General features: G+C 53.0%; 1 long non-coding RNA gene across 1 annotated transcript in view; it reads left to right on the top strand.

The window, feature by feature from the left end:
• Positions 1–8,207: 8,207 nt before the first annotated feature.
• LOC147712560 (uncharacterized) overlaps positions 8,208–11,463 on the top strand; it is a 28,747-nt gene continuing 25,491 nt past the window's right edge. Inside the window, exon 1 of the long non-coding RNA XR_015296006.1 lies at positions 8,208–8,338. This is a non-coding gene — a long non-coding RNA (uncharacterized LOC147712560). The remainder of the gene's footprint in view (positions 8,339–11,463) is intronic.

Below are 11,463 nucleotides of genomic sequence, written 5' to 3'. Positions count from 1 at the left end.
TCGTCGCGTGACGCCTCCGCAAGTACCTAGCGAATGAGGCGAGAAGTTGTCTGCGGGGAGAGTGCCCTAGACCTATTTTGGAGGGCAAGGTAGCCCTTACCCCTGAGCTAGACCCAAAGATGGCCACCTTCCTTGTGAAATTCGTTAAAGACCCTCGCAAGGGGATTGATCGGTCCTGGCGTTCCTGCCAGGATAAACTTTTGGATGCCATAGGCCCAATCACTAAGATACTTGACATGGCTGAGGAAGCTAAGGTATCAGGGACGCCAATTTCTCCTGACGTGCTATCTAATTGGGCTCAGAGAGTGGTAGTATTCCTGGGAAACGCAAATTGTGCCCTCTCGACCGAGCGTCGTAGGTCTCTCTTAATGAAATTGGACCCGAAGCTGGGCGACTTGGCCTCTTCCGAGGCGGGGGCGGTGGCCCAAGGGGGACTCTTTGGGGACCCTTTCATTAAAGAGTTGGGGAAATTCGTTTCCACCTTTACGTCCCTGGACAGGGCCCAGTCGAGCATAAAAAAGGTTTTCCAGCAGCGTTTCTCCCGGGGGGCTGGTCGCGGTGGGGGACGCGCGACCAGCCGTGGTGGCCAGCAGCAGGCTGGCAACAGAAATCAAGGCTCCGGGAGAGGTCAGTTTAACGCCTCCTCCAACTACAGCACCTTGTACCCCACCAGGGTCCAGCGCTTCAGAGGCAGAGGTAGCTTCAAGAACTCCGCTGGAAACAGTTCGAACGGTGAGTGTCATCCCGGCAGCTCAAGTCCGCATTGGGGGGAGGTTGGCTTTGTTTTCGGAGGCCTGGGCCGCGATCACATCGGACTCATGGGTCTTGCAGACCGTCCGAGGGTTTCGCATAGACTTTTACGATCGGCCCTACCAGCGAAGGCCTCCACACCCTATCGCCTTTTCTCACGCAGAGGCGCAGTTGGTTGACAAAGAGATCTCCGACTTACTGAACAAGGGAGCCATTTGTCTTTCGACGCAACACCCTGCTGGGTTTATGAGCAATCTATTCCTAGTGGAAAAGACGGACGGAGGCAAACGACCGGTAATCAACCTCAAGGAGTTCAATGGATGGTTGGTTTACAGACATTTCAAGATGGAAGGTATCCATCTGTTGCGGGACGTGCTACTTCCCGGCGATTGGATGGTCCAGCTGGACCTCAAAGACGCGTATCTGGTGGTGCCCATTCACCCCCCGCACCGTCGTTTTCTTCAATTCCGGTGGGGAGGTCAGGTTTTCGAGTTTACCGCCCTTCCATTCGGGCTTTCCTCGGCGCCTTGGTGCTTCACCAAGCTTCTCCACCCGGTGGTGGAACACTTGCGGAGCCAAGGGGTACGGATGATTGTCTATTTGGACGACATCCTGTTGATGGCGCAATGTCCCAAGAAGCTATTGCTTCAACTTCAACAAACAGTGTCCTTGCTCCAGGGGCTAGGGTTTGTCGTGAACGAAGAAAAGTCGGTTCTCTCTCCTTCTCAGTCGGTAGTGTTTCTGGGGTTTACGGTGAACTCGGTACAGTGCACCCTGAGTTTACCACCCAAGAAGATAGGAAAGATCCGTCACATTTTGCGCCAGACGATCTCCAGGTCGCACACTTCCCTCCGCCAGATTGCCCGGGTGGTGGGGTTGCTTTCTTTGTCCATCCAGGCAATCTTCCCGGGTCCCCTACACTATCGGGCCCTTCAGCGCCTCAAGGCACACCATCTACGCCGAGGTTTGACCTACGATCAAGTTGTCCCTCTCTCCGCTGAAGTGAAGGAGGAAATGGCATGGTGGCTTGCTCATATGGAGGCCTGGAACGGGCGGGCGATTTTCGGACCGGTTTCGGACTTGGTCATAGAGTCCGACGCCAGCAGGGCCGGTTGGGGCGCCCGTTGCGGAGAGTTCTCTACAGGCGGGGCCTGGTCGTCCGAGGAGCAGGAACTGCATATCAACTGCTTAGAACTGTTGGCGGGGTCCTTCGCAGTGCGCTGCTGGACCAAGAGTCAGTTCGTTCCTGTGTCCAAATTGCCTCCTCTCTTGCTGCCTGTGATTTTTTTTAGCCCGCACCACTTCAGGTCATCAACGAGATGACCGGCCGTGCGCCAATGTTCAGTAAGGGGTGCTCCTATTTTATTGTTTCTTAAGGCTGATCGGTGCTCGGTGCGGATCAAAATAGGGTGTAGGCCATCATTATATATCAGATATACTAATTTACCCAATATTTCTACAGAGAACGACAACCCCGTGTGGCCAACCCCTAGTGTTTTGATCGTTCTTCCGCCAAGTCTGACCCAATTGAAAGGGGTTCCCGACTGCAGCGATTAATCACCCAGCTCCTATGGTGAGTGAAACATTGGTATTAAATTAGACCATCTTTACATAATCTACTTTCAATCGTAATAAGGGAGTCAATTCTAACCCCGCAGGAAGAACATTGCCGACAACCTTCATAAAAACGGTGGCTCCTCCTGGCAGCTATATCCGGCAAGTTCACATCTTATCTACAGGTATAAGGCTGACCATAACAAACTAACGAAGAGTAGGGGAAGATGGGTAATGAAAATTTAAAATAATCCCCTCTATCATTCTTTATATTAACAGATACCAACAAAGCGGACGCTATGTCCACTAATGGAAATATATAAGCATATGTAGATGAGATCAAAAGAAAATTGAATTCATTCTTCTCGTATTAGGTATGTAGCAACAATATCGCCCATCTAGTATAAACTAATGAGGGGGAAACAATACGTGAAGTCACTAATAAATCCTATGTCTTCATTTAGAGACAGCACATTTTGCAAATTGATAATAGCATCCTGTGATTTGCTAATCGTCCAAAATCACAAAGGACTTTTCGCCAACCAACATTCTCCATATGGGCAATGAACTCCATTTGGAACAAGGTATGCATGCATGAGATGACACGCCATGCTTCTCTCTTTTTTTAGTGTTGGTACTATGGGGTCTGACAGAATTGGATTCAGTTCCAAGGGAGAGGCAAACAAAGTTTTAATAATGGGTGCACATAAATGTAAAATAAAAAATAAAAAATAAATGTAGAAGAAAACGATAGTATGGAATATGACCTTAACCATGTACCTAGTTGGTATATGTGCAAAGAAACGAGCATTACCACATCAATTTGTGAAATAATATTGTGACAAACTGGTAAAAGGAAATGTGTTCCTACAGAGATGAAAAAACTGTTTCAAGTAAAATGTATGGTAACTCTGTGTTTTTCAATGTTTTCAATTATTTAGAATCAGTCCTGAGGAAGGTGTACTAAAAGAAAGCCGAAACGCAGCGTCGACCTTTTTGATTCTTCTTGTTTTTATTCATGTATTTTATGTAAAAAAAATTATTAAAATGTCCATTGTGATATGTTTTTAACACTGTTTTGATATGAATTGTGAACTATAAACTGATAAAGTGTAATAAAACTAAAACATAGTTTTACCAATCATACATTGTGACAAGTCTCAATATTTAAATCCTCAGCCTTTTTGAAAGTATTACGAATAATTATATAGAATCTGTTATAACCTATGTTTGTCCTTAACGTTTTAGTGCGGAATTGATTTATATTTAAATACATTTTTGTACCTTTGCCTTTCGCGCCGGTTTCCTTTTCATGCCCATTCAATTATTATACCCCTACTACCAGCACTAAAATAGGACAATCCCCTATTGTCCATCTGTTTGGGACATTGTTGTTTTTTGAGGACTGTTAGGAATCGACATAAGCTACAGCAAATTAAAGATATTTCTGCTGACTCCCAGTACAAAGAACTACAACTTCTACTCCCCTTTACAATGGTGCTCTTCATAAATATATTATCTAAGAGGGTAGCTATTGGGAAATGTCTACAGAATGGCAAAGGTTATGTTACAAGTGGACCTCTGGATCAGATATCCTTCCTCACCCTTGTCAGGCCCAGTTGTGGTCATGAAAATTGTAATATTACCACAATTACTGTACCTATTTACCATTGTACCAATCCCTCTGATGCAATGTTTTGAAGTTGCTTAAGACTGTAATAATTAAGCTTGCCTGGTAGGGAAGTGAACAAAAGCTAAATGGGAAAGGTTAACAGTACCATACAAAAAAAGGGAAGCTTTGGGGGGCGTGACCAAGAGAGCCGACATAACGGACGCAGCCTAAGAGAGCTCCGTCCCGCCGAGAATATATCCGCTGATTCATCATGGTTCCCCTCAGCCCCACTGTGCCCCGGAGGTGTGGAACGAGTACGGAAGCCAGCGACAGGTCCTGTGTGTAGTCCCGGCCGGCGGAGCACAAACGGGGCCGGAGAACGCGATCGGGTGCTGTGGGGCCTACGCCGCGAGGTGCAGCCGGGGACCTCGAGTTTAGTGGACCCCAGCGGCGGCGGCGGATCAGTGCAGGCGGCGAGGGACGAGTGGCGCTGGTTCCTGTTGGATGCCCTTGCTCTTCGGGCCTATTGGATCGCCCCGGGCACCGCTGGCAGACCGGGAGTGGTGGGAACTGAGAGCTGCAGAGCTGACCTTGGGGTAAGACGGAGTGGTGCAGCCTGGCCAGCACCGTGAAGCCAGGGCCTCAATTTTGGTGTCTTCCCCGGGGAGCGGAGGCGGGTGCTGGCGTGAGTGGCGACTCCTTCTGGCAGCAGCGGGCCCCTCAGGGCCACAAGTAAGGAGGCGTGTTTCCTTTCCTCCCCCCTCTGGTGTGTGTGGCGGGAGCCCCGTGGAGAAGCAGTATCTAGGGACAGCCAGCAGCTGCTCCGGCGGTCGGCTCGGACCACGATGGTGCTGAAGGGTGGGCGAGGAGCCCCTCTCACGGTGTGTTGTGGGCCCGACAACCCACAATCCGGTTCCTACTTGGCAGTGGCTGGAGTTGGGATCCGGCAGGCAGCAGGTTTGGAGGAACGGGTGGCTACTACATCGGCGGTCAGATCGGGCGGTGGCGGTGGCGGGGGGCTGGCTAGGGGGGAAATCCAGAACTCGCCAACAGTTCCCCCCCCGGAGGGTGGTGAGCCGCACGACCTGCGACCAGCCTGAGCTTTCATGGGGGGCCCCACCACCCTGATTTGTCGACCCGGAGGGGGCGCTTCACATCGGACTGGGGGCCTCTCCACCGAAACATACTCCAGGCGGGAGGTCCTGTAGACTGACGCAATCGAGGCCGGCTGGTGGAGTGGAGGACGGCCGTGATTCCCCCGGGGTGCCGGGCGCAACGAGGGGCGATCCCCGCTGAGGCAGGGCGATCGTGGGAGCCCCACTGGAGGCCTTGCAGGACTGGAGCATATGATATGACACCTTGGAGGGTGAAGAAATATGGCCGCCCCGATAGCTGGGTGCCGGCAGGCTGCTGCGAGGAGGTCGGCTCATACCTGGAATAGAGGCACTGGTGATTGGTGGGGTTGCGCACACAGAGGAGGCCTTGACCCGCTGCCAATGATGACGAGAGGAGGCGGTGCTAGTACCACCTCTAAGCATGGGGCCATGGACAAATTCACGGGGCCGGGTGGAGGAGCCGGGGCGGCAGGAGGCCAGCCCAACCCAGGACCAGGTAACGCAGTGCTGATGGCAGCCATAACTCAGTCTAGAGACATGTTAGATGCGAAAATAGGGGCTGTGGGAGCAGATGTTACCCTTCTGCGACAAGACTTGCGTAACGCTGTGGCCCGCATCACTGAGGCTGAAACCAGGATTTCAGAGGTGGAGGATGACATGGCGGCCCTGAAACGTAAGGTTGCGAGCATGGAAAGTATCCAGAAAAACCTGGCGCTCCGGGCTGAGGATGCAGAAGGAAGGGCCCGGCGGAACAACTTGCGCTTTGTGGGCCTGCCGGAGGGCTGCGAGAAGGGCGGCATGGGAAAATTCCTGGCCCAGTGGTTGGAGAGCTGGCTCCTCCCGGACTCCCTATCGAGATGCTTTGTGATAGAACGGGCGCACTGAGCGTTGGTCCAGAAGCCGCCGGTTGGGTCCCGTACTCCTCCTGTGATTGTTACGCTCCTGAACTATCATGATCGAGATGTTACATTGCAGCAGGCGCGGGCGAAGGAGCCGCTTATGTACGACAATCAGCGGATCCTTATATTTCCGGACTATACGAGACTTGTGCAGCAGCAGTGTCAATCATTTACAGCAGAAAAGGTGAGACTCGGGGATTACAAGCTCCCTTATGCGCTGCTCTATCCTGCTTGGCTGCGGATGGTATTTCAGACTCGCACTCATTTTTTTGACACTCCAGAAGAGGTCTTTCAATGGACTGATGAGACTGTGAAAGTAAGAGTGCATTCCCCGCCGGGCATTAACTCAGGCTCCCCGCAGAATGAAGCCCGCTCACGCAGGAATTCGGGGCCGGGAGGGAGTAGGAACTGGCGCTCCAGATCCGGAAGACGGACAGACTCAGTGGGGGCCGCAGAGGACACTGCAGGCGATCCTGATCCCCAGATAGTAGATCCTTGACTACTGAGAGTACGGACAGGGGAGTATCAGGTACAACTGTGATCAATTATACCTCGGGCACCATTGTGGTGTGCCCTCATTGGGGGGCTGGTGATATATGTAATGTATGGGGCACGCTGCCTTTACTGAATGTGGGTTGGGGGGGAGAAGAGCGTGAAGCGGGACCTAGTCCCCCTTGCTCAGGGTTAGTTGGGGGGGAGTTTGGGTTTATGGGTAGGTTGACGGGGATCCGTTGGTTTGACCGATCTCCAGGCTCCCGTTTGGGGTCAGGAGCTGTCTATACCGCGACAGGTACTTCAGTGTTTTTGCGGTATGGGGGGGGGGGGGGTTGAGGGTTGGGGGGGGGGGGGTTCAGTATGTTGCAGGGAAGGTTTGAGGGGTTTGCTCGCATGACAGTCAAAGAGTCTCCACGGTCCTATTGTCTTTACCTTTGTGGCCTGTTATTGGGCCACTTCCCTCCATGGTTTGAATAGCTCTAGCAGGGCCGGCCCTAGGCATGTGCAAACTGTGCACCTGCACAGGGCCGCCAAACGCCAGGGGCCGCCACGACGAGGATCGGATCGGAAGGATCACTGGAGTGGCGGCCCCCTGGCAGGGATTAGGAATATAGTGACAGGAGGCTTTTTGAAATATGTGGTCTGCAGGGGCGTAACACCCCCCCCGCTACACCCGCATTGCGGGGGGGCCACGCTCCAGGAGGGGGCCCCGCCGGGGCCCCTCATTGCATGCATTGATTGACTGAGACTGAGGAGTAGATTTAAAAATATGGACGGACCGTCCCGGCCGGAGCCCCATGAGGGGCGAGGCTGGCAGCGGTGCGGGCCCCGGCTGGGGCCCATGTGAGGCAGCTGGCTGGCAGTGTGGCAGCATATTGGCCCCGGGCAGGCCAGGGGCACGGGGCCCCAGGCGGGTCCCCACTGGTGAGGCTGGCTGGCACTGCAGAATGGTGCGGGTGCGGGCCCCCGGCCGGCCCGGGTCCCGTGTGTGGCTGGCAGCAGCAGGCTGGCTGACTGAGCAGCAGACTCAGTCAGCAGAGTGAGTTGTGAGCACGTCGGGCCGGGGCCCGGCGTGAGGCTGGCAGCACAGTGAGAGTAGAGACTGAGTAAGTTGATGAGCAGTGCATGCTGGTGCATGCGTCGCGCGCCAAGTCCGTCCGGGCCGGGGCCCCGGCCCAGTCCTGGGCCCCGTGATGAGCACTGCAGCAGGATGGTGCGCGGGGCCCCGGCCGGCCCGGGGCCCGCCCGCGTGTGACTGTGTGTGACTGGCTGGCAGAGCGGCTACACTTGCTGACTCTGAGCAGTTGAGGTCGAGCCTAGGAGCAGTGACACGATAGTGCGGGGCCCGGCCGGGCGGGCCGGAGTGTGACTGGATTGCCATCAGGACTGGATGCCATGCCAAATTGCCAATCATCATGCCACCATTAGCCAATGATGAATGAATGATTGCAGGAATGGACGGTGCGGGCCTGCCTCTGTGAGTGACTCAGTTGAGTAGTTTTAAATTGGTGGTGGGGATATTCACTCTTTACTCCTCTGACTCAGTGAGTCTCAGGTGACTTTCACTTTCTCTTCCGCGGCCTGCCTTCCGGGACACGTATGCGCGCCGCGGGGGCACTGGGGGGGATGGGGGGGGGGGGGCTGGCTGCTGTTGACTTGACTCACTGACCAATGGCCTCATAACATTTGTCAGGGGGCAGGGACAACACATGCGCATTGCGCAATGAGGTCATGACGACACACGCAAATAAGCGTGTTTACCGTTAGTTAAGTGTGTAGGTGTGGCAGCGGAGCAGAAGACAAAGGAAAGGATTCGAAGCCTGAACTTAAGCCCCCCACGGCAGCCCACCTGACCACACTGACCCTGGTTGACGGACGCTCGTCGCTCAGGACTGAGGAGGACTCATCATCAGGTACACTGACACACTCTCTCCGAGTTTATCTGAACCGGGCAGCCACTAGTAGTACCGGTCCGGCCAATTTAAAGCACTTCCCCTAAGCCTAATGCTCTCAAAATTTGTCCGAAGACGCACGCAGAGTACCTCTGTGGTAATACCCAAGCCCTTCCACTGTGGTAGTGCAAACATGTGGTCTCAACAGAACCCTACATCATGCCCTCAATACATGGCCGGCCGAGACGTGTGTGTCCCTGTGTGGCAAGCCATGAGCCCTTCCTTTGTGGCAGTGCAAAGCAAACCTCTGTGGTCTGAACAAGCCCCTTAACGCACCCGAGTATATGTCCAAAGAAGACGCACGCAAAAGTCCCTGCCTTTTAATGTGAGGCGGCACGGCATGTAAGTAATCCCTTGCCCTTATGTTATCAGAATAGCTGAACACTCCCGCACTGCTCACGCCTTGCAATCCACGTGTCCGGTGTCATGCATGCCCCAAGCAAGTAAGCAACCCTGTGGGCAGGGCAGCAAATGGCTGAAAAGTGAAAAGGCAGGCAGTTGAAGCGGGAAGGTGAGAGTGCTCACAAAGTCAAAGTCAAAGTCAAAGTTTTTTTATTTTGTTTCGGTACTCTTTCGAGGACCACAAAATCATTAAAAGGAAAATACATATTACATTAACATACAATTTAATACATTTTCAGTGTTATTTTAAAAAATTTATAAATCTTATTACAAACATATTCGTTAGGTGGATTAGCACACATGGAGATGAAATCCCTTGCTTTCGTGATCCTGCAGGACCGATATATTGGTTCTAGGCATGTTACCCTAGCAGTAACAACAACTTTATTTGGACTCACATATAATACCGTATTTGCTGCCCATTCAGCTGGCTTGGCACTGTCCCTTTAAGAAATATTGCAAATCAGCTGAAAAACGCACGTTCTCTGCCTTAAAGCAGAAATATGCCATTGCCTTTGCTCTCTGCTTCAAAAGAAGGAAGTGCAGCCGAGCTCCCGTGTACAGAAGTGAAGGCGCTCGGAGCCTGAGTGCACATGCCTGCGTGCCGCGCACTGCTGAACACAGCCCTCCTGCACCTGTCCTGCCAGTGCCAGCGCCAGAGCGCCTCCAAACCCGAGTGACTCTGACTCACTGTCCACAGAATGGATAAATACCACACACCACGTATTACAACTCTCAGGGGAGGGGGGGTCCCTTCCCACGTCCTGTGCACCCGACCCACTGGCTTGCTGTGCTGCAAATAAGTGAAACATTGGAAACAGCAGGGGCTGGTGGCGGGTAGTGAGTGAATTATGATTGTAAAACACATTAACAGTGCATTTCAAGTTTAAACCTAATGACATTTCCAAAGCAGAGCTGGTTGTCTCGTTTGCACACCCAGGAGGAGGTCATTTATGAGCAGGGTGTGACAGCTATGATGTATGCCAGCCCATTCCGCCCATTCCAAGGCCGAGAATTCAAATATCTTTCCTCATGTCCGTCTCTCCAGCAGTGTAATGTACTACCCTTGTATGTCGGGGTGAGTGCGTTTGGACAGGAGGTGTCGCTGCCATCTAAGAATCATATGTAATGGAAATTAAGAGAAAGTGAATAATGCTAAAATATCTAATTACTTGGCTTAACTAGTGTCACCTTCCTGAGCTCCGCCCCGTCCGGACCCTCTCTTCTTCCGGGGCCCCCACCTACGCTCCCTGCACAGGGCCACCATGAGCCTAGAGCCGGCCCTGGCTCTAGGCCCCAGAGCATCTCTTAGGGTCCTGAGTTGGAATGTGCGGGCATGCTGGACAAAGTTAAAAGGGGTGCTGTTTTGCGCCAGGCGAAAAAAGAGCGTGCCGATGTTCTCCTATTGCAGGAAACCCACCTACGAGGTAACAAAACACTCTGCTTACAGCGCTTTGGCTATCTACAGGTATATTATGCCGGTTTTGTCAGAGGATCTTGGGGGGTGGCCATCTTAGTTCACCGAAGGCTCTCCTATGTGCACTCCGCCCAATGGGTTGATCCACAGGGTAGGTACATATTTATCAGGGGTATGGTAGGAGAGGAGTCCCTAGTGCTGGGTAGTGTGCATGTCCCGCCCCCGTTGCAATGGTCGTTGGTAGAAAAGCTGTTCACAGTTTGGGCTGATATTCCTGAGTCACCGGAAGTAGTTAGGGGGGACTGGAACGATGTCATGGATATGCAGGTAGATAGGTGTCGGCCTGGTGGAGGTCAGATAGCTGGTGGGGCCACAAAACTGGGAGATTTAGTGCGGGCCTGGACTTGGTACACACATGGCGATATTTGCAAGATCGTGGGCGGGAGTACACCTACCTGTCAGCGTTCCATAAATCCTTTTCTAGACTGGATTATATCTTTGTACCTCGCTCAGCAATAGGTAGGATGGAGTCGGCGGATGTGCTATCTAAGGGGCTCTCGGATCACTCCCCAGTCGCAGTTGAATTTTTCCTAGATAGGGGGCGGCAGCCGTTTTGCTGGCGCCTCTCCACATGGCACCTAGAGAATGAGGAATACCAGAAGCACATACGGGACACCATAGCACACTATTGGGAGGAAAATGCTGGATCGGTCTCTGAGGCCGAGACACTGTGGGAGGCCACGAAGCCCACGTTGCGGGGGGTAGACATTGCATGGTGTGCGGCGGCGCGCCGGAGGCGTAAGGAGGCCTTGGTCAGAGCCGCTGCAGAGTTAGAGGCCCTGGAGCGCAGGTGTAGTGTGGGTGGGGACAGTCAGGCGGTGGGGCAGCTTCTCCTAGCGCAGCAATCCTATGCGTCGATACTGTTAGATGAGGCGCAGCAAGTGTGGTTTGCGACACGCAGCAGAATTTATCAATTGCGGAGACAAGTCGGGGACGATGCTCCACCGTCTCTGCCAGAACTCTTTCCGAACGCAGACCCTGCCGGGCTCCTAGATGTGGCAGGGGATCCAATTAAAGATCCTAGAGTATTAGCAGAGAGTTTTGCGGCGTACTACGTGACCCAATATACCGCGCATGAGTGCATACTGGCAGATATGGTGGACAAGTTTATTGTGGATTTGCCGCCGGGGCTGACACAGATGAAGTGCGAGATTGTTTGGAGCTTCCTTTAACTGCAGAGGAGCTGGGACAGGCCCTGGGGGAACTT

This window comes from Lissotriton vulgaris, chromosome 5 (genome assembly GCF_964263255.1).
Source record: "Lissotriton vulgaris chromosome 5, aLisVul1.2, whole genome shotgun sequence".
Taxonomy (NCBI): domain Eukaryota; kingdom Metazoa; phylum Chordata; class Amphibia; order Caudata; family Salamandridae; genus Lissotriton; species Lissotriton vulgaris.
Note: the sequence above shows the minus strand (reverse complement) of the source record. Positions and strands in the feature narration are given on the sequence as shown.